At 40.9% G+C, this 24,784-nt stretch overlaps 1 long non-coding RNA gene across 1 annotated transcript; it reads left to right on the top strand.

Annotated features, from left to right (window-relative positions):
- The first annotated feature begins 1,138 nt into the window (after positions 1-1,138).
- On the top strand, positions 1,139-2,662 carry LOC113349854. Its single transcript, XR_003360421.1, has 2 exons — positions 1,139-1,327; positions 1,479-2,662. It is a non-coding gene; the product is annotated as an uncharacterized LOC113349854 (long non-coding RNA).
- Positions 2,663-24,784: the final 22,122 nt, after the last annotated feature.

The following is a 24,784-nucleotide window of genomic DNA, read 5'->3' as shown; positions in this document are numbered from 1 at the left end:
TAGTAGAACTTAGAAGTTTAGTTTCACCAATCCAACTCCCTGCAGGATCGACCCGTATTTGCCTTTATTTATGTTCTAGACACAGTGCGCTTGCGTTATTTTATACTAGATTTCTAGGTCAACCAAGTTTTTGGCGCCGCTGCCGGGGAGTTGCAAATAGTGTAGTTTAATTGATGAATTCGGTTTATACTAGTTTGTAATTAGAAATTGTACATATTATTTGTTGTTTATCTTATTTAAAAAAATAAAAAAATAAATTCTGGTACTGATTTATCAATCTGTATCTCTGTTTCTTAATTTTGTTTCTCTATAATTTTACTCCTTGGTATCATGTATAGTGTTGGGTCTTGCCGAGTTGTTTTAGTTTAAAAGGCTCTTCGTCCTGTTGCTAACTGTACTGCTTAGTTTATATTAGCTTGTCTTAGTCTCTCGTAGTTCTATTAGCAATATACTTATAAGTCATAAATCGTCATTGTAATACAACATTTCAAATTTGTGAGGGGGTATATGTATATATAATTACGTAGGATCAGAATTGCTTTCACATTTCATTTTGTCTTGTTACTATAAGCATATGTAGTTCTTTGTTAACTTTAGTGGCTCTTGTTTCTAGTAATTTTGTATTCCCTTAATCATTTGCATCTTGTCATTTATTTTCAATCAAAATTTTGTCTGCAGTCAAATAATAATGTAAGTTAGTTGTAGTTCACTGTTTTAGTGAAGAGTATATAATAACTTTTAGCTTGTGTTAGCTAATTTATAGTTGGAATATATATAGAAGTAGGCCTGTTCTGGACCCTCGTTTTCATTTGTACGCCTCTTTTTTATTTCTTACAAATCTAAACCTACTAAACGGATTCCATCCATTTTTGTTATCTCAGTCAATCTATCGCGTTGACTGGTCAATATCTCTTCAACATCTCGTACAGTGATATCTCATGGATATGCTGAGATTACAATTATTCCCTTCAATACGTGTGTATATAACATAGTAAATATCTCCCCACGTATGTGGTTATGCGTCACTAATCAAAGATCCGGATGTGTAGTAGAAATATGAACGGCTATGATGGATAGGCCAAATAAATTGTCGCCCCACGTGGAAATGGTTAGATAGCATAAGGGAGACAATCTTTTCTCATTCTTCCGTTCTGTTTCTTCATCTACTCTCTGCTTATTCTAAATCAAGGATTTCTTCATCAGAAATCGAGAGATAAGCTATAGGTTTTTCAGCAATCAAGGTTAATCGTGATTATTTATCAGAGATTGAAGATTTAGTCGTGGTTTTGATGGCAAGAAGAAAAATACATCATTTTGCAGATGAAAGGTAAATCGTGAATAACCCACTATTGGTTTTGATTCGTATGGTGGTTAATGATTACAAGCATGTTAAATGGATTGGGTTTTTTTGTAGGGTTTTTTGTGATGATAGTTTCTAGGGTTTGTCTGTAAATAAAATTGTTCATGTTTTTTTCTAGGGTTCTTTCTGTGATGGGTTTTAATCCAATTTCATTGTTGATTTATGGTGCTAATTATCGAGATTTGAGAGGAATTAGATGGCTGAAGTACTCATGAGTGGGTTTAATATTCTCATAATGGTGTTGGTTTTGGTGGTTGTAGTGCAAATCTTGGGGGTTTTGGTATCTGATAGCAATAGACAGCAATAACGTGTTAAGACCGAGAAACATTGGTTAAGTTAATGATTTGTATCAAGGGATTATCATGGGTTTTACGTTCTCAGATTGGTTTGGTTGAATGGTGGTTGTATGGGTAGTCTGCAGTCTCCATGGACGTGTATACATGGAAGAAGAATGAATCTCAAATGCAATATGGGGCTAATGAAAATGATTGCAAGAGAGGGTGGTTGTGTGGATATTGCTTCAGAGGTTCAAAGAAATGATAGGACATAAAGCTTCCGTGTAAGTACTGGATGTTAACATGATTACGAGACAGATTATGCTTATTGAAGGTGTTACAAGGCTTGTGAACATATGGGTGTTGATGACATATGAGACAATGGAGATGGATCTGTTTACAAGAGTGAATGGTTCTTAATGTAAAGTGTTGAACAACGAGGTATTAGCTCCATGAGCTCTGCAACTGAAGAAGAGTTATGGATACACAGGGAAGACGAACAGGTGATGCTGCCATTGTTGTATGGTTGTGAATTGAGAGGTGTTGTGGAAATTAATGGAAGAAGGTGTTCAAAACAAGTGATGTTGTCATTGCTATATGACTGTGAATCGAGAGGCGTTGTGGCAATTAGTGGAAGAAGGTGTTCAGATGGACAGAAAATGAGATGGTCAAGGAGAATGGAACGTGGTCGGTGGCAGAGTCTGAACTATGAAATTAGAGTATGACCAATCATAGTCCTTTGGTTTTCTGTGGCTAGATCTATTACACGTGCACTCTATAAACAAGATCTTGGCCATTCGCTTTGTAATGAAATCTTTGTCGTTGATCTTAGATGGCTAGTTTGAGGGACTAAAACGTCTTTTAAACTGGAAAAATATGATTAGGTGGAAAATAACGGTAGCTAACTTTCCATCCACCATTTTTGGTCAAAACTTTCCTAGATTTGTAAGAAATAAAAAAAAGTGGCCTAGTTTTGTAAACCATAGAAAAACACAGGCCTAAATATGTAAAAATCCATTTATAGTTCTGTTAGCGTAAGTGTATAGATTATTTGATAGACTTTGCTTTTACTGAATTGTAGTTTAGGATTCTTATAGTTGCATGTTTGTTTTTTGATTTTGTTTTTAGTTTTCGTTCTAGTCCCACTCATATCTTTCGTGTCCCATTCACTTGCATCTGTAGGTCCTAATTAGGTTGTGTCCTGTAGCTTTTGATTTCTCTTAACATGTTAGACTTCTAGGTGTATATTTGATTATATTATTTTAGTGTACTTCCTTTGTTTGTTCTTTTATTTCGGTAACTCATTTTTGTTTTTGTGTATTTTGTTTTTCTGTTCAATTTCTTCTGGTTTGGTTTTGATAATTCATGATCTACGGAACTGATTTTTTGGTGAGAACTAGGTGCTAGGGAGACCATTGCACTGGACAAACAGAAAGAACAAGGGAAGGTAGATCATAATTGGTTATTCCTACTCCTGGTTGTAGCAAGATTTAAGTTTTCTCTAATACTGTATGGGTGTGTGACTTTGTTTAAGTGGTCTTAATCCCTTGTATTTGACTTGGAAATTATATATCCCTGGATTTGTACTGTCTAGGCTCTGTTGCATATTGTCATAATTTATCATTAAGTTTGCCTATTTAAAATCCCAACTTCCAGTTGACACCTGTCCAATTTGAGACAATGGGTGATGCCATGAATCTGCCCCGTACTCTCCAGGATTCACATGTATCCTACGAGAATCATGTATTATCTTACCCCAAACTGATGGTCCATTTGAATTGGATGCAAACATGATACAAATGCTTCTGATATTTCGAGGGGTTGATGCTGAAAACCCCTATCATCATGTAAGAGAGTTTGAAGAAATTTGTAGGTCTATGCAATTTGATCATTTGTCTGAAGACTCTCCAAAACTTCGTCTGTTTTCATTTTCTTTAAAGGAAAGAGCTAAAATTTGGTTTTACAGTCTGAGATCGCAGTCTATCACCACTTGGGACCAACTCACAACATAATTTTTTTAAAATTCTTTCCATATCATAGAACTAGCAGCATTTGCCAAAGTATAAACTTTTTTGTGCAGTTAGATGGAGAGACATTTTTCATTATTTTGAACGGTTTAATAAGTTGTTGTTTGAGTGTCCTCACAATGGCTTTGAGAAGTGGAGACTGGTCAGTATTCTTTACGAAGGATTAGACTTTAACTCTCGATCCTTGGTTGAGTCTATGTGTAACGGTGAGTTTATTGATAAAATTGTGGATAATGCATGGTCATTTCTAGCTGAAGTTGCAAAGAAAACCCATCAATAGGAATCCGTTAGAGAAACTAGGACAATGTCACATGATATGGGTGATCTCCATGAGTCAGATGTTGATTTTGACTCTGATACAAATATAGAATTCTTAATTAGAAGAGTTAAAGCTCTAGAAAGGTGCACAGATGAAAATTATGATGCACCCAAGTTATGTAGGCAGACTGAATTCTCTTTTTGTATCTTGTGTGATAGCTTAGGCCATTTGATTGAGAACTGCTCTGAATTACATGCCATTAAGCAGTCTAAATTGCATTATGCCAATACTTCCCATTAAATACACGAGGATAACATATACTCATCAACTTGTGAACTAGGAAGGAGAAACAATTTGAATCTTTCATGGACTGATGACCCTATACAAGGTTTACAACCTGCAACGAGTCGAGTTATCACTGTACCAAATGAAAGTGAAAGAAGTGATAAGCATGTGGACTATAAATGTGAAATGTTTGTTTTTCCCAATGAGATTAATTCTGAATATAGTGTTTCATACCTTATTGCTGAAAATGTCAATCTATATTCACCTATTTTAGAGGCAGATGTATGGGTGGAAAACACTAATGGTTTTGATAAAGTAGTATTTTCATGTATTTGTGATAACGATGATTGTTGATACATGAAAAATAGTACCCCTTAATGGGTGTAGGGTACCCTCAAGGAGGTGGCTATGTCAAGTAGAAAATATGGGGACTTGGGTACTAATCCCAAGTCCAACAAGAAAGTTCCCATTGGAAGGAAGGACAAGGAAGGGATTAATGAATAAGGAAGAGGTTATATTAAGGAAGGAATGGAGTTAGAGGTAATTAAAGGGGTTTAATACACATGGCGTGATGTCATAAAAGGAAGGGGCTTTTAGAAAGTCTATATAAAGAAGGACAAGGTATAATGGAAAGACAACTCTTTCTCTTGCTATTCTTGCTAAAGTGAGTTGACTTGGCTAGCTAGGACGGGTAGAACCTCAAACCTAAATTCACCCTTCAACATTTGGTGACCACACCCGGAGGCTCGTGCCTAGCTAACCATGACACACTTAGGAGGCGCTAACTCAAGCACAACAGAGAGTTCATCGAACATCCCGCCACTCAACAAAGAAGGAGAAAGAGTAGGGATAGTATCAGAGCCCATCACGCAAGCGAGAAAGCCAGATGACGCGCGCGAGAAGGATAAGCAACCGGAAGTCGAAGAAACACCACTCGTTCAGCCTTCCCTCAAAGAGATGCATAAGGAGTTGGAAAAACACGTACGTAGAGAGCAAGAGTTGAGAAAACTCATGAAGGCGGCGAGTGCCCATAAGAATGCAAAAGAGGCGGCGGAAGTTACAAAAGAAAAGGAAGTAACCGTAGCTATGACGCAAGAAGCGATGGCTAAGTACTTGGAGATGAACTATAGGGTTGTCAAACAAGATAATTACGATTTCATGGATATCCCTTACTCCTCAGAAATCATAGAGTATCAATACCCGGATGATTATACTTCACCGAAATTCAAAGTCTACAACGGGCAAGGAAATGCGAGGGAACACCTTAGCCTATTTCTGTCTACCATGAATGACCGTGCAACCGACGGGAAGCTGTGTCTGAGGGAGTTTCCAAAGTCGCTAACTGATACAACGTTTACCTGGTATGACAACTTAAAGTCAGGAAGCATTAGCTCATAGTAAACTATGTCCACTCTCTTCAGAAAGTTTTATTCATCAAAAAGAAAGGTTACAACTATAGATCTGAGCAAATGCAACCAGCGCCCAGGCGAGGAAATAGGAAAATATATCACCAGGTTCCGACTACTCACTCTGGATTTCCATGAGGACATTAAGGAGGAAGCGCTAGTAGAAATCTGTGTGCGGGGAATGACTCCGTCCTTTAAGAAAATCCTGGTCAATTTCCGCTTCCCAACGTTCGTTGAGATAGAAGAAGCGGCGACAAGGATCGCTGATTGTGTTGAGGAACACAATTCAGATTATATCTGGCGCAATACAGTTAACACCGTATCAACTGTACCAAGAAACACCCGCGCCAATAATAACCGAGAAGGCTGGAGCACCCAATCGCTTCCTCCGCCCCTCCCTACCTTGCAGCAAGGAACAGATCGTGGGTCTGTTAGAGCAGTGGATATCAAATCAAGAAACTCAACTGCCGCCGACAAAGACGGACCCCAACACCATTGACAAGAACGATGCTAGGTACTGCCACTTCCACCGAAGGATACAACACCCTACAATCGACTGCTACGATCTACGGATACTGTTCCAGAAGAAGCTAGAAATAGGCGAGATTGAGATGGGAAATCCAGAGAATGGCATGGAAGTCCAACACCAAGTCATGATGCTATCCCATGATCCAAGCGGAGATGTTTGGAGGCCCTGGGAAGATAACGAGGAGGAGGCATATGAAGCCGAAGCGGAGAACCCAACATTCGCGAATACATAGGGCGTAGCTAGTCAGTTTTCCAAAACAGTGTTATCTCAACAGTTCTTTGACTCCCTCGGTTTCAGCGAAAATAAAATCAAAGAAGCATCCAAGGCTATAACAGTTATCGTAGCAGGAAGACCCTGTGGTCTCCTCTCCAAGGAGGCGATTGTGTTCACAGATGAAGACTCTGCTACCCAGGAAAACACCTTAGACCCTTATACCTGACGGCGTACATTAACAAGCAACCGTTAAAGAGATATTTTATAGATGGAGGCGCGTCCCTGAACCTAATCTCTATGTATACACTAGACATTCTAGGTGTACAAAGATCCGAAATCAGAACACGGGTCACAACGGTAAAACGATTCGGAGGGCATGCTCAGACAGCTATTGGAATCATTAACCTGGTCATGAATATCATCCCTATCCGAGCGCCCATGCCATTTTGTGTGATGGAAGACGACACCGCGTTCCATGTATTACTAGGGAGAGGATGGCTACTCCACCACAAGATGATGGCGTCAACATACCACCAATTCGTCAAGACTAACATAGGAGGGAAGCAGTACCGTATTCCAGCCACTAGCAATCCTTTTGACCCGAAAGAAGCTTACATGGCAGACGCAATCTTCTACGATGAACCAAAGAAAGAAGACGAAGTACCTGAAGTATAACTCATCCCGCTACCTAAATGGGGAGAAGAAGAAGAACCGAAGCCAACCAAGTATGTGTTTGTCCCATCCAGGATGGTATTCCCCACGGAAAGAAAGAGGAAGCAAGAGGAGCAGCCCAGATTCCAGCGCTTCTCTAAGCCGGATGGGGGATACGTGTATCGATTATAGCAATTAACTGAGGGAGTGTCTGCAGACGAACATGACTGTGCAGAAGTATCAAGAAACGAAACAGAGACTCCCTCTGAAAGCGTAGAGCAAAGTTTGGTCGAGATACCCTATAACGGGATTGATGACGAGGAGTTGCGAGATCAACTGGCAGACGCAACCACTAGAACCACAGAAGAACGAACACCCGGAGACCTCACTATGGACGGAATAGAAGAAATTGACATAGGAATGGAAGGATACATGCGCCCTATCATGATAAGCAAGAGATTTTACAAAGAAGAGAGGGAAGCGCTAATTGCTCTGCAAAGATACTACAAGGATGTCTTCGCTTTCGATTATGATAAGATGCCAGGACTCGATAGCGAGCTCGTATCTCACATCCTCGGAGTGTCACCTGAGTTCAAACCAGTAAATCAAAGGAGTAGGAATTCCCCAGGGCCATAATCCATGCAATAATGGAAGAGGTGGAGCGATTGTTGAAGGCCAAATTCATCAAACCTATCCAACATCCGACCTGGTTAGCCAATATTGTGCCTGTGACGAATAAAAATGGAAAGATCAGGTGTTATGTCGATTATAGGGGCCTAAACCGAGCATTCCCAAAAGACGACTTCCCCTTGCCTAATATTGATATGACGCTAGACGCGACGGGAGGAAAGTGGCGATTCTCCTTCATGGACGGCTTCAGTGGTATAACCAGATAAAAATGGACCCGTAGGACGCGAAGAAGACTGCGTTCCAAACTCCGTATGGGAATTTATACTACGTAGTAATGCCGTTTGGTCTAAAAAATGCGGGCGCCATGTACCAACGCGCTATGACCTCCATATTCCATGATTTGGTGCATCAAACAGTAGAAGTATACGTCGATATCATCGTTTTCAAAATGCAAACGACCGGAGACCACGTCTCCCACCTAAAGACGGTTTTCGAGAGGTGCAAAAAGTTCAAGATTAAAATGAATCCCCTCAAGTGCGCCTTCGGCGTGGAATCAGGAAAATTCTTAGGCTTTGTGGTAACAAACGAAGGGATCCAGGTAGATCCGATTAAGGTCTAGGCAATCATGACCATGGCGCCCCCAGCAAACGCGAAGGAGTTACAAGCCTTCATTGGGCGGATATCATACATACGACGCTTCGTACCGGGCTTAGCGCAACTAATGACCGTGTTCCTTCCCTTACTAAAGAAGGGAGTGTCCTTCGTATGGGGTGAGATGCAGTGCGACGCATTCGAAAAATTGAAGCAATGCCTTATCAGCCCTAAGGTTCTCAAGTCGCCGGTTAAAGGGGTACCCCTCTATATTTATACGACGTTTACCAATTCATCGATAGGCGCAGTCCTTGCGCAAGACATGGGAGGGGAGGATCTATCACCTATTTATTACGTCATCCGAGTCTTAACAAATGCAGAGTTGAGATATCCGCCCATGGAACAGGCATGCTTAGCCTTTATCTATGCAACACAGAAGCAGCGACTCTACCTCTTAGCACATGAGACCATCGTGGTAGCCGAGGCAAACCCCATAGCTTACCTGGCGTCCAAACCTGTCCTGACCGCAAGAACTGCTCGATGGCTGCTACAGTTGTCTGAATTTGAACTTAAATTTCAACGACACGTAGTAAGAGGACAAGAAATCGCCAACTTAACGACTATGTTTTCAGGAGAAGGGGATGATGAGGTGCACGTACACTTATCCGGAGAGGTGGAAGTCGCGGATGCTGACAAACCTTGGACCATGTTCTTTGATGGGTCATCATATGGCACCGTCGGAGGAGCTGGAGTTTTGGATCCCCACAAGGCGAGTTACTCTCGTACTCATTTAAACTGGATTTCCCGTGCAGTAATAACGTCGTTGAGTACGAAGAGTTAATCTTGGGACTCTGAATGACAAAGGAACTTAACCTAGGGAGCGTGGAAGTCAAAGGAGATTCAAAGCTTGTGACAGACCAAGTGAATGGAGATTTTTACGTCAAAGAACCACACCTAGCACCTTACCGGGCAGAGGCTCAAAGGTTGATGACCAAACAGGGTCAACACTGGACCATACTGGAAGAGGCGAGAATAAAAACGCGGACGCCTTAGCAACCTTAGCAAGCAAAGTGTGATGAGTCCTAAAAAGTGTATATTTCTATATATTTTTCTTGGCATTTAACTCATCTTCTGTGCATTAATTCTACATTTTATCCCATATTCTGTATTTTCTTTGTTTTCAAGAATAAATATTTTTATTAACTAATTTTGCATTTTTAGGTAATAAATAAAGTTTGGATGAATAGCGGAGCAGAAAAGAGCAGAAAAGTGGTGGAAGCCGATAGGAATCACGCAAGGAAGCCGCGAAGAATGTTGTGCACAAGACCAAAAGGATAGAAGTGGGCTTGAAGATGAAGAATTGTTCTTAAAGAAGATATGGGCTTGGCATACCCAAGGCCCAAAACCCTCACCCAAACTCATTTCCTATATCCAAACCCGCCTCCATCTTCAGCCGTCGGATTGGATCCATCTCATCATCCAATGGTCGCTTCATCGTCGTTCATCGAAATCGGAAGCTCCTGTCTAACACTACAGCACCTAACTCCATCTGGCGCCGTTAGTTTCGTTGTATATCTGCATCCAACGGTCGCTGCCAGCCTCTTCACTTTTAGCCGTTAGATCAATCTTCATCTCCACACCCCACGGCTAAGTATCGCAAGACATCGAAATTTGATGAAACTGCCTCACACCCAAACATTAATTACCCTATACCCCAAAAGAGAGAACCCTAACCCAAATCATTTCTCCTCCTTCTTTCTCCCGACCTGCTACCACCTTTCCCGACTGCAACTCCATCATCCATCGCTCCTGTCACCACCATCTCTACCACCAACTCCTCTGTCTCAATCACCTATACATCCCCCTACTCTCTAGCCATCTATTACATCATCCCATCACCCCTTTTTCTCGCTGGAACCCTAGGCGTGAAGAGTTGATGAAATAGATGAGGCTATAGATTGAAATTGAGGGCAGAGAAGGATCGAGAGAGAAGAGAAGAGGCATGGGTCACCACCAATTCAGCGGATTTGGTGAGCAATTTTGGAATTGAAAATACCTAATTTTAATTTTAGGGTTTGTAAATTATTGGGGCTTTTGAAGTATAAATAGCTCATGGTGTAGAGGATGAAGGGTATCTCTGGACTAGCCAGTAGAGAATTGAAACAAATTTATTTTGATGCAATTCCAATTTCAGTTCTTCTTATGCAGTTAACAATGAATGTGTGCATGTTGTTTTCAATTATCTCGAATGTTGAATGTTGCTTGAATTATCATACTCAATGAATGTTATTGCTAGTTACATGTTTAGCATGAGCTAAACTGCATTAGGCTGAGGCTCAGATGAAGCCTAGTGCATTGTCAAATGGTGAATTGCTAGGATAGTTATCCTGATGTCTGTTTTGATTGAGCAATGGGAAGAGATTGATGCTCATAGTGCCTGTGATTGATTGTTCTGTCAAAAGACAGTCAATGCTAGGGGCAAACTAGTGAGCAAATTAGTTTTCCTCCCATTCTAGATGTATGCATAGGATTTTCAACTCAACCTAGGATCACATTGATTGGCTAGGACACAAAGGTGGATTCTAATCCCTTAGCTTAGCCACAATCCATTTTACAGTCACTTAAATTCAGTTCTGTTTTGCTTCCTGTTCAGTTTATCTCCTTACCTGTTTTGCTTGTTTAATTTCTTGAAATTTGTAGCTGTTGTGCACTGAAATCAGTGCACAAACTCCCCCTGCCCTTGGCTTACAGCCTTGGTTCCCTGCTATTTTTATTTTATATCCTCTGCCATTTAATCTTTGCTGTTTTGCCATCTTGTGTTAACTGCTTTGGTTTGTTAACTGTTTTGGTTCTTTGCATCTGCCATATTACCTTGCCTTGCTCACTGCCATAGTGCTTTGCACCCATTGATAGCTTAGGATAATTTCTTGTATGCTCCCACTCCCTGTGGACTGATACCATTCTTACTTTCTATACTAAAACTTGACCTTGTATACTTGCAAGTCTTTTGTGTGTCTTTTCCATTACACACCAAGTTTTTGGCGCCGCTGCCGGGGAGTGGTGCTGCCATCTGCTGATTTACTTTGTTGTCCTGCCCTGCAATCATTGCACAAGATCATTGCAGCTTCTGCCTTGCAATCATTGCACACTGCTTCTGCAATCTTTGCACAAGATCATTGCAGAGTTGTCTGAGATCATTGCACTCTTGTTCACCTGCAGGTGCCACTGAGTTGCCACAGAGCTGTGTTGCTGGCCACTTGAGCTGCTGCTGCTGCTGCTGTTGCTGGAGCTGGTGAACCAGGCCTGCTGCTGCCAAGCCAAAGCAAATGGGCTGCCAACTGAAGCTGCGTTTCACTGCTGGGCTTCACTGGTGGTGGTCTGCTGGGCTTCACCAAACTTTGCAACTGGGCTTAGCCACCTGCTGCTGCTGGGCTCTGCCTTTTTCTGTTGCTGGGCTCGTGATCTTCTTCTCCTGGGATTCGAGCTGCTGATGCCTCCTGGGCTCGTGTTGCTGACCAACTCCAACTGTTGCTGGGCTTGAGGCGTGAGCTGCTAGGACGATCCTAAAGCCCAACTGGGCTGTGCAACTAAAGGGAACAAAAGCCTAACTGGGCTTCCCTCCTTAACCAAGTAAGCCTAAACCATGAGTAACCCACTTGGGCCCCATTAAATATTCAATTTGGGTATGTAATAATTAATTTATTTTTAATTTGGGCTTGTAATAATTATTTTTATTTTTATTTTCTTTTTCTTTTATTTTCTTTATTTTTTTTTATGGGCTTGTAATTATTTATTGTTGTTTTTATTTTCTTTTGGGTTGTGCTAATTTATGCTAGGTTTAGTTCAAAAAAAAAAAAAAAAAAAAAATCCCAAACCAAAATCCCTTGTCCAACACCCATTCAAAACCAAATCTTCGTAACCCTTGTGGGCCAAATTGTTTCCGATTGCTCTGTCTGACCAACATGTTAGTTAGGTACCTACAAGGACATGATTGTGACCTATAGAGACCAAACAAACAGACTTGTTAGAATTAACCGAAGAACCTATCGAAATTCTGAGTTCTGAGGTAGACAGCCAGATCAACCGAAACAATGGGAGAACCCCGTACCCTCAAGGATTATATGTACCCAACTAGAGCCAGTCAACCTTCTTGTATTGTGCTACCCGAGGAATGGCCATTATGAGCTGAAATCAGCACAATACAGATGCTTCCTATTTTTAGAGGTGTTGAGAATGAAAACCCGTACCACCACGTGAGAGAATTCGAGGAAATTTGTGGAACTCTGCGTTTCACTCAAATGTCCGACGAAACCCTAAAGTTAAGGCTCTTTCCTTTCTCCCTGAAAGATAAGGCAAAGGCCTGGCTTTGCTTTACAGCCTCAATCCATCATGACATGGGATGACCTCATAAAGGAGTTTTTCAAAAAGTTTTTCCCGAATCACAAGACTGCGACAATTCGTCAAAGTCTGAATAGCTTTGTGCAATTAGAGGTGAGACCTTAGCTAGATACTTGGAGAGATTCAATGAATTATTGCTCCAATGTCCCCATCATGGTTTTGAAAAATGGAGACTTGTGCAAATTTTGTATGAAGGTCTAGATGTGTCCACCCGAACAACGGTTGAGTCGATGTGTAATGGTCTATTCGTAGACAAAACTGCTGATGCGTCTTGGGACTTCTTGATTGAAGTAGCTGAAAAGACGCAACAGTGGGAATCCATCCGTGAACCCAGAAAGACTACATCCGAAGCGAAGGCTTTTAGGATTGAAGCAGATTTCGAGGGAAGAGCAAACATGGCATCAATAGTTAGGAGATTAGAAGAGTTAGAACTACATAAAAATTCAAAACCTTCCACCACTACTCTCCGAGAACATGTCGCTTCGTCTGTGTGCCGCTTGTAACGATCCCAACCATCAATTCCAAAATTGTCCCGATTTGCTTGCAGTCCAGGAATCTAGGCTTGAACAGGCACATGCCATGTTTCAAAAACAGAACATAACCCTATTCACAGACCTACAATCCAGGATGGAGAAACCACCCTAACTTTTCATGGTCAAAGGACCCACTCAGGGAGGACCATCTCAACCCAATCAGAGCTATCAAAACAATCAGGGATATCAGAACAATCAAGGTTATCAACACCCGAGAAACCCTCAACAACAATCAAACTCATCAACAACAATCATATCCTCAACACAATACCGACAAGAGATTATCCACCCTAGAGGAATGTTCCAGAGTTGATGCAAAGTCAGAAAAATCTATCAAAAGATGGTCAAATCTGTATTCCATAGTGAGAGAGAAAAGGGTAAACTTCCGAGCCAACCCCAACAAAATCCAAAGAGGTATTTCAAACAGGCACTCATCCTGCAAAAACCTCACCCGATCAAGTCCATGCCATTACCACCCTCCGAAGTGGTAAAGTCATCGAGAACAACGTGGGCGAACCTAATGAATCTGATACAAATTCCACGCTGTCTCCACAACCCCAGAAAACCAAAGAATCTGAGCAAGTTGGAAAGCCTGACAATTCTACTGCTGTGAATGTCCCTTTGCCAACTCATTCTCCTGTTGCCCCATTTCCTCAAAGATTGATCTATCAACAGAAAAGTACCCATTACAATGAGATGTTAGATCTGTTCAAGAGAGTCAACATCAACATTCCTTTTCTTGAAGCAATCAAGCAAATCCCTGCTTATGCCAAATTCCTCAAAGACTTGTGTACTCAAAAGCGCAAGCTCAATGTGCACAAACGTGCTTTCTTAGCTGAGCAGGTGAGTTCCATCATTCTGAACAAAACTCCACCCAAGTTTAGGGATCCAGGATGTCCAACAATTTCTTGCACTATAGGAGAACACACGGTCAATAAAGCGTTATTAGACCTAGGTGCAAGTGTTAACCTACTGCCATATTCTGTTTATGAGCAGTTAGGTCTTGGGGAGTTGAAACCAACATCTATCACTCTACAACTGGCAGACCGATCTGTCAAGATTCCTCGTGGAGTGGTCGAAGACGTTTTGATCAAGGTTGACAAATTCTATTTTCCCGTAGACTTCATTGTCTTAGACACTCAACCTGTACAAAACCCAGACTGTCACATTCCTGTCATCTTAGGACGTCCTTTCTTGGCTACGTCCAACGCATCATTAATTGTCGTAATGGAGTGTTGAAACTGTCTTTTGGCAACATGACGGTAGAATTGAATGTGTTCGATATTAGTCAACAACCTGTGAATCTTGATGATGATGATGTGCATGAAGTTAATATGATTGAAGGATTAATACAAGATTCGTTGACTAACATTCTATCCGTCGACCCCTTTCAAGCATGTATGGAGAACTTTAACTCAGATTCCTATGATGATGCATACTGTAGTGACGTCCTATCTCTGCTCGAATCTGTACCTCAAATGGACGTCACTGAAAGGAAATATGAAGTGGAACCACCCTTACTCTCTGATTCCAAGCTTTTCCATCCATTGTTGAGCCACCCAAGCTTGAATTGAAAACATTGCCTAGTACGTTGAAGTACGCATTCCTAGGTTCTTCTGATACTTTACCTGTCATTATTTCATCATGTTTAGACACGGAACAGGAAAGTAAGCTTTTAGAAGTACTTAAGGAACACAAAGAGGCCTTAGGATGGACCATCTCAGATCTCAAAGGAATTAGTCCCACCATTTGCATGCACCACATTAACCTTGAAGAGAATGCCAAACCATCGAGGAAATGCAAAGGAGACTTAATCCTAACATGAGAGATGTAGTCAAAGGAGAGATCCTGAAACTACTTGATGCGGGTATCATATACCCAATACCTGATAGCAAATGGGTTAGTCCCATTCAAGTTGTGCCTAAGAAGTCAGGCATTACTGTAGTTCAGAACGACAAGAATGAATTAGTCCCTACTCGTACAACCACAGGATGGCGAGTATGCATCGACTACAGGAAGTTGAACACAGTAACAAGGAAGGATCACTTCCCGCTCCCTTTCATTGACCAAATGCTAGAACGTGTGTCTGGACACAGTCACTACTGTTTTCTAGATGGCTTTTCCGGTTATAACCAAATTCACATTGCTCCGGAAGATCAGGAAAAAACTACATTCACGTGTCCATTTGGGACGTTTGCTTATAGACGTATGCCCTTCGGGTTGTGTAATGCACCTGCTACTTTTCAGCGTTGCATGATGAGCATTTTTTCTGACATGATAGATAGTTTTCTCGAGATCTTTATGGATGATTTCTCTGTTTTTGGTTCCTCTTGTTTGACGAATGTTTGAAGCATCTTGCCCTCGTGATATCCAGATGTAAAGAAAAGAACCTTGTTCTAAATTGGGAAAAATGCCATTTTATGGTGAATTCAGGAATAGTTCTAGGACACATCATCTCAGAAAAAGGAATTGAAGTGGATAAAGCTAAAGTTGACCTCATTCAACATCTACCACAACCTCGCTCTGTGAAGGAGATCAGATCATTTCTAGGTCATGCTGGTTTTTACCGGCGATTCATCAAAGATTTCAGCAAAATCTCCAGACCTCTGTGCAGTCTTCTCTCCAAAGATGTTGCCTTCAATTTCGATGCTGCTTGTGTGAAGGCATGGGAGGAATTAAAAACCCTTCTCACCACCGCTCCTATAGTCCGACCACCCGATTGGAAGCTTCCGTTCGAACTTATGTGTGATGCCTCTGATTATGCTGTTGGTGCTGTTTTAGGACAGCGAGTTGATAGACTACCATATGTGATATACTATGCTAGCAAAACCCTTAATGATGCCCAACTCAATTATTCAACTACCGAGAAGGAATTGCTTGCCGTCGTTTTCGCATTAGACAAGTTTAGATCTTATCTGATAGGGTCTAAGATCATCATATACACAGACCATGCGGCTTTGAAGTATCTTCTTTCCAAGAAGGATGCTAAAGCTCGCCTTATTCGATGGATACTCTATTACAGGAATTCGATCTCGAAATCCGTGATAAGAAAGGTTGTGAGAATGTGGTTGCTGATCATTTGTCTAGATTAACTTTAGAGTCTATTGATGAATTTGAGCTGATTAGAGAATCATTCCCAGATGAACAGCTGATGTCTATCTCAGACCTTCCTTGGTTTGCTGATATTGTTAACTACCTCGCTACAGGTAGGATGCCCTCACGTTGGTCGAGACAAGACCGCTCTAAATTCTGGCTGAAGTTAAACATTTCCTTTGGGATGACCCATATTTGTTTAAGTACTGCCCAGACCAAATCATTAGGAATGTGTCCCCAACACTGAACAGAAAGATGTGATATCTTTCTGTCATGACCAAGCATGTGGAGGCCATTTCAGTGCCAAGAAAACCGCTGCAAAGATCTTGCAGTGTGGATTCTATTGGCCATCATTGTTCAAGGAGATGTTATGATTTGTTTGCTTGTGAACGCTGTCAAAACTAGGAAGCATTTCGAGGAGAAACATGATGCCATTGAACCATTTGATTGAGATTTTGATGTTTGGGGGATAGACTTCATGGGTCCATTCCCATGTCTGACAGGTAATTGTACATCCTAGTCGCAGTTGATTACGTTTCTAAGTGGGTAGAAGCCATAGCAACCAGAACAAATGACCACAAGGTGGTACTTTCATTTCTAAAGGAAACATATTTTCACGTTTTGGTACCCCTAGAGCTATCATCAGTGACGGTGGTTCACATTTCTGCAACAAGTACTTTGAGTCTTTAGTACGCAAGTATGGCATAACTCACAAGGTTGCTACTCTACTCCGTACCACCCTCAGACCAGTGGACAAGTGGAAGTGTCTAATAGGGAAATCAAGCACATTCTAGAAAGACGGTTAACCCGTCTAGGAAAGATTGGTCATAAGATTGAATGATGCTTTGTGGGCCTATAGAACAGCTATAAGACACCAATTGGCATGTCCCCCTATCGTCTAGTGTATGGAAAGCCGTGTCATCTTCCTGTGGAATTAGAACATCGAGCTTATGGGCAATCAAGCAACTGAACTTTTCTCTGGACGAAGCTGGAATTCAACGGAAACTTCAACTCAACGAGTTGGAAGAATTGAGAAATGAGGCTTATGACAGTGCCAAGTTATATAAGCAGAAGATGAAGATATTTCATGACAAGCGTATTCTACGCAATCCTTCACTCCTGGTCAGAAAGTCTTGCTGTATGACTCCCGATTACATCTTTTTCCAGGAAAACTGCGTTCCAGATGGAAGGGTCCGTACCTAGTACGCACAGTTTTTCCTCATGGAGCTGTAGAGCTGGAGGATGTTTCCAACAAGAACGTTTTCAAAGTCAACGGGCAGAGATTAAAGCCATTCCTTGAGCCATTTCCACCCGACATTGAAACAACTAACCTGGAGGACCCGGTCTATGTGGACTAAACTGGTCCACTCTTTCCCTAAATAACCAAAAAGTTTTCACTCCCGACAAAACCAAATTTTTCCCAAAAAGTCCAATCCCATTAAAAACCAAAATTTTCTTGTAGATAATGTGTTAGTTAAATTTCCTTTTGTATATATTTTGTGCTCATCCATTGTGACTCCGAATATGTTGGAGTTTTGCCTTGGATAACGGAGTTTTAATTCTGCTTTCGCCGAAATCGGGTATTCTCTCTCCTTTTACTCTACTCAGCATGTCCCTTTCCATATGTTGTATTTTAATTCTTTCCATATTTTTAAACATTGAGGACAATGTTTAGTTCAGGTTTGGGGGTATAGAGTAGATACCACGATAATATTCCATAATTGAAAATAAAACTCCATCTTTTTGAAAAAAAAAAAAAAAAAAAAAAATCGAGCTCATTTACCTTGAAATGTTGACTCTTGTGCAAATATGTAATTTTTAGGAGTCTTAGTCTAGATATTTAGGCACCCTGATTCTAGCACAATTCACATAGTGATAAGAAATTTGCACGCGCACGATCTACCAATACATGTATAGCCTCGATCTTCAAGGTGTTTGATAGGAAGTCACGATTGCCAATCACTTTAGAATACTGAACGAAACTTGACTAGCTTGTTCTTTGGTTGGTTGGGATAGAAGGTGGAGGTTACATTAAGAAAAACAACCATCGAATTTAACTGGGTGCATCAAAAAGGGCTACCTCTTTCCAAGTGTCATGTAATTTTTGTTTCCTTTTGTATATGTATCAAAAGTGTTTCCTTATTAAAAAAAAAAAAAATTAAAAAAAAAAAAAAAAAAAAATCAAGTAAATATCAGTTTCCATGTTTTGTAATATTTCTCTCTTGTCCAAAAATAAAAGAGAGTAGTCAATGTAAATAAGACTCATGTAAAGAGTCATCTTTTGTTGTTTCATTGTAATAAGCAAGGAGGGTGTATGCCATTGATGTACAACGCGAGTAATTGTGAAATACCTCCAACTCATTCACAATTCTCGTAAAGTCCGGACAGCTAGCTAGATTTCGACCTTGGTTCTTAGCCTGAGAAACTATCTCTTGGTGATTAGTAGTCATAACATCCGATCTTTCTTTACACATGTGTAGATACACTTTACACTCTTATCACATGTCTTTATTTGTTATCAGTGCTAGGATTGTGCCTTAGATAGCTAGATTGACATCTTCATTTTGCTGTGAGCTTAAACTGTCTTGCACATGTCACATTTGATGGAATCTGAGCTTATATTTTGACCTAGAACTTTGTAGGTACGTTCTAAGCAAACCTTCACGAGACTTCACTCGTCCACTAGGGACACTTAGTGGTTTAAAAGTCTTAGTGCATACGCTAAATGCATTCGAGAGACCAGCGACAGTGGTATAGGTAGGATTTCCTTAGTTTTGTTTTACTTGAGGACAAGTAAAATTCAGGTTTGGGGGTATTTGATGAGTCCTAAAAAGTGCATATTTCTACATATTTTTCTTGGCATTTAACTCATCTTCTGTGCATTAATTCTACATTTTATCCCATATTCTGTATTTTCTTTGTTTTCAAGAATAAATATTTTTATTAACTAATTTTGCATTTTTAGGTAATAAATAAAGTTTGGATGAATAGCGGAGCAGAAAAGAGCAGAAAAGTGGTGGAAGCCGATAGGAATCACGCAAGGAAGCCGCGAAGAATGTTGTGCACAAGACCAAAAGGCTAGAAGTGGGCTTGAAGATGAAGAATTGTTCTTAAAGAAGATATGGGATTGGCATACCCAAGGCCCAAAACCCTCACCCAAACTCATTTCCTATATCCAAACCCATCTCCATCTTCAGCCGTCGGATTGGATCCATCTCATCATCCAATGGTCGCTTCATCGTCGTTCATCGAAATCGGAAGCTCCTGTCTAACACTACAGCACCTAACTCCATCTGGCGCCGTTAGTTTCGTTGTATATCTGCATCCAACGGTCGCTGCCAGCCTCTTCACTTTTAGCCGTTAGATCAATCTTCATCTCCACACCCCACGGCTAAGTATCGCAAGACATCGAAATTTGATGAAACTGCCTCACACCCAAACATTAATTACCCTATACCCCAAAAGAGAGAACCCTAACCCAAATCATTTCTCCTCCTTCTTTCTTCTTCTTTCTCCCGACCTGCTACCACCTTTCCCGACTACAACTCCATCATCCATCGCTCCTGTCACCACCATCTCTACCACCAACTCCTCTGTCTCAATCACCTATACATACCCCTACTCTCTAGCCATCTATTACATCAGCCCATCACCCCTTTTTCTCGCTGGAACCCTAGGCGTGAAGAGTTGATGAAATAGATGAGGCTATAGATTGAAATTGAGGGCAGAGAAGGATCAAGAGAGAAGAGAAGAGGCATGGGTCACCACCAATTCAGCGGATTTGGTGAGCAATTTCGGAATTGAAAATACCTAATTTTAATTTTAGGGTTTGTAAATTATTGGGGCTTTTGAAGTATAAATAGCTCATGGTGTAGAGGATGAAGGGTATCTCTGGACTAGCCAGTAGAGAATTGAAACAAATTTATTTTGATGCAATTCCAATTTCAGTTCTTCTTATGCAGTTAACAGTGAATGTGTGCATGTTGTTTTCAATTATCTCGAATGTTGAATGTTGCTTGAATTATCATACTCAATGAATGTTATTGCTAGTTACATGTTTAGCATGAGCTAAACTGCATTAGGCTGAGGCTCAGATGAAGCCTAGTGCATTGTCAAATGGTGAATTGCTAGGATAGTTATCCTGATGTCTGTTTTGATTGAGCAATGGGAAGAGATTGATGCTCATAGTGCCTGTGATTGATTGTTCTGTCAAAAGACAGTCAATGCTAGGGGCAAACTAGTGAGCAAATTAGTTTTCCTCCCATTCTAGATGTATGCATAGGATTTTCAACTCAACCTAGGATCACATTGCTTGGCTAGGACACAAAGGTGGATTCTAAGCCCTTAGCTTAGCCACAATCCATTTTACAGTCACTTAAATTCAGTTCTGTTTTGCTTCCTGTTCAGTTTATCTCCTTACCTGTTTTGCTTGTTTAATTTCTTGCAATTTGTAGCTGTTGTGCACTGAAATCAGTGCACAAACTCCCCCTGCCCTTGGCTTACAGCCTTGGTTCCCTGCTATTTTTATTTTATATCCTCTGCCATTTAATCTTTGCTGTTTTGCCATCTTGTGTTAACTGCTTTGGTTTGTTAACTGTTTTGGTTCTTTGCATCTGCCATATTACCTTGCCTTGCTCACTGCCATAGTGCTTTGCACCCATTGATAGCTTAGGATAATTTCTTGTATGCTCCCACTCCCTGTGGACTGATCCCATTCTTACTTTCTATACTAAAACTTGACCTTGTATACTTGCAAGTCTTTTGTGTGTCTTTTCCATTACACACCAAAGTGCAATTAAACGGTGGAGAAGAGGGTACGGTCACAATATTGATAAAAGAGCTACCCAGCACATGGAAAGAAGATTTTTCATTCGAAGAAGCCGACGACTGGAGGCGAGTATATATTGAAGACCTTACCCATATGGACGAAGATCGGGTAATACCCACCCAAGCCTTTGAAACAGTTTGTGACAATCCAAGGAGCGTTGTATTATAGGGATGCATGAGGATCACTCGCGAGATGTGTGAATAAAAGGGAGGCATAGAAATTACTCCATGAACAGCACACGGAGACTTGTGTACAAACCACCGTTGTTCACCTCTACCGAAAGCTTCAGAGATTGGGTGTATACTGGCCAAGCATGTCCGCACAAGAAGCAGCCCTCCAAGACAGTTGCGCCGACTGTCAGTTTCCATCACAACCCCCGAAAGTTTGTACAGCCGTGGGAGTAGATAGGAGACATCCTTACATAGATTTCATCCAACATGGAAAGTCACCCGGTGAAAGGCAAGAGGCTCTGAAAATCCAGAAGAAATCTGCACGTTTCTTCGTACATGACGGTATCATTTATCGCAGATGCTAAAGCGGGGATATATTACGATGCCTGTCATATCAAGAAGCAGCAGAGGTAATGACGTTGTCACATGACGCCGATCATCAGGGAATTCAGAAGTTGTTCCTCCAGCTTTATGAAGGTGGATTTTACTGGCCAACCATGGAACACGATACCGCAGAACATGTCCGAAAATGCTTAAGTTTCCAAATGCACGGAAATCTGATCCAAGTGCCTCACACACAGCTACACAACATAGTGACACCTTGGCCGTTTCATAGCTGGGGGGTTGAACTTATAGGCCCAATCAACCTGAAGTCATCAAAGCACCATAAATACATAATAACGGCCACCGAGTACGCATCGAAATGGGTAGAAGCAATACCTCTCAAAGACTACTCTGGAGCAACTATAGACGCATTCATCAAAGAACATATCATTTATAGGTTCAGCGCGCCCATGATAAATAGAGCAGATAATACCAAGTATCTTGTAAACAAGGATGTACTCGATCTGCTCCACCAATACAACATAAAACTTCATACACCGACCCCAAAGGGAAATGGGAAATCTGAGGCGACAAACAAAACGCTCATCCGAATCCTCAACATGACAGTGCATGATCACCATAGAGAGTGGCACAAACAGTTGTCGTTGGTACTCTGGGAATACAGAATCTCGAAGCGAAGCTCCACAGGAGCATTACCCTATTTACTAGTCTACGGAGAAGATGTGATACTGCCGGCAGAGATAGCGATTCCATCGGAAAGAGTAGCGATGGACAGCCACAACATGCCAGATGAGATAAGTTGTTTCCCCACATGGATACAATAGAAGAACGGAGAGTACGAGCGGAACGATTCGCATAAGCTTACAGGAAGCGTGCAGCCAATTATTATAACCAGAGCGTGAAGGAGATAACCTTCAAGGTGGACGACTTGGTATTAAAAATTGCCCCTCAGGTACAAATAAATGCCAGTGCCGGTAAGTTTGTCGCAAACTGGGAAGGCCCGTTCAAAATAAGAAAAGTAGCATAAAGCGGATACTATAAGCTTAGGCGCATGGATGGAACCAAGGTCAAAACACCCATCAACAGTAAATGGTTGAAAAAGTTTCACGCCTGAACCCCTCAATGTATAAACATTTGATTCAAGCAATAAAAGTAAGTTATCAAAAGTGGTGTGAATCTACAAAAAGTCTCAGGTCAGCCAAAGGCGTCTGATTGACTGAAAAATCTACAAAAGGTATCAGGTCAGCCAAAGGCGCCTGATTGACTGACAAATCTACAAAAGGTCTCAGGTCAGCCAAAGGCGCCTGATTGACTGACAAATCTGCAAAAGGTATCAAGTTAGCCAAAGGCGCCTGATCGACTGACAAATCTACAAAAGGTCTCAGGTTAGCCAAAGGCGCCTGATTGACTGACAAATCTACAAAAGGTCTTAGGTTAGCCAAAGGCGCCTCATCGACCGACAAATCCACATAAAGTCTCAGGTTAGCCAAAGGGGCCTGATTGACTGTCAAATCTACAAAAGGTCTCAGGTCTGCCAGAGGCGCTCTATCAAGTAACAAATCCAAGAAGAGGATGCTAAGGGTAATCCAGGAGAGAGGGGGGAGTAGGCCCGTTTTGTTAGAGAATTGCTCGGTCGAACTCGCATGCGTTGCTATCTCAAGCATGTTTGTCAATGTTAGTGATCAAAACTATAAGTCTTGATTTCTAGTCTACTATAGCAATGTCTCGGACTAGGATAGAAAGTGTAGTTGATCTCAAGGACTTCATGGAGATTCATCATACAATAAGGAGAACTACTCAAGGAACCGGTGGAACTTCTCGACAAAAAGGTATGTGAAGACTTGAACTTATCTGTCACTCAAAAGTCTATCTACTCTATCTCCTACTTCTTTAGACAAAAAGTCGTATGCTATATATAGACTTAGATTATACACATTTGGTATTTCGAGCCGAGTATACCTCGCCTATCTATATCTCGAAATATGTGTTGGTAAGAGTTTCCCTTCGACAATGTTTATCTTTACCTAGTGACGAAAGTCATGATATTTTTCAATCACTTTGAAAATTTCTTTGACGAGAAATGGTGTAACAACTGTATAACGTCCTCTATGAATGTTTAAATGGTTGGAATGAGAGTTTAGATTACATAACCAATGATGGACATAAGTATTGTTGTGGAAACACATATGTGCATAAGTCCTAGCCCTTGAACCAAAGTTTGCGAAATTTGTTGATCAAGAGAAACCGGAAGAATGGCTTGTTGATCAAGAGAAACTGGAGTTTGTAAACTCTGCCCGGTTGCTTAAGTCCGCGAACCTAGTGTGCGAACTTAAGAAGGTTATATATCTGAAGATGATTTCTGAACTTAAACTTATAAAGACTAAGGAATGAAATTTGCAAACCGTGGCTATAAAGTTCATGAACCGATTCAAGTGAATCAAATCATCTTTGCTTCAATTGTGTCTTATGTAGTACATAAGATTTCCTTGCAATTGAACAACTCTCTAACTAGTTCGTTTGAGTCATTTGAACTAGTTATGGTGAAGAATAATATGGTTGGTATGAAATGGTCATATGGCTAACCTTTTGGTTAACTATTGTTGAACCAACAATGTACACGTTTGGGTACGGTTAACAAACCTAGAAGCGTACATTTCATTTGTGTATAACAAGATAAATTTTGGATCTAACCGTTGAGAAATATAAGCTTGAATCTAAATCAGGTTTTCATCTAATGGTGGATATTGTTTGCTTTGTGACCAAGGCGAAACCCTGATTTGAAAGACTATATGAGGGGACATCTAGCAACTCTGCAAAACTAATCCTTACAATTCACGTGTAATACTAGTTTGCGTGCTAGAGTCGTTTCTCCTTTAACCTTTGGTTTTCTTCTTCTAAAACTAGGTTAACGACTTAAAGACTTCATTGGGATTGTGAAGCCAAATCGATACTATTTTTATCGTAGTTGTGTGATCTGATCTTGCATCTTCTATCGTACGAGTACAATAAGATTGATTGGCTTGAGATTAATATCTCCGATAGGCAAGATATAAAAAGTAGTCACAAACATCTTCGTCTCATTGTTTTTGATTCCACAACATCTTGTTTCGCTACCATACGATTAAGATTGTTGTGAGATGATTGATTTATCTAGGATGTTCTTCGGGAATATAAGACCGGATTATCAATTG

Source organism: Papaver somniferum, chromosome 2, assembly GCF_003573695.1.
Source record: "Papaver somniferum cultivar HN1 chromosome 2, ASM357369v1, whole genome shotgun sequence".
NCBI lineage: Eukaryota > Viridiplantae > Streptophyta > Magnoliopsida > Ranunculales > Papaveraceae > Papaver > Papaver somniferum.
This window is presented reverse-complemented; position numbering and strand designations above follow the sequence as displayed.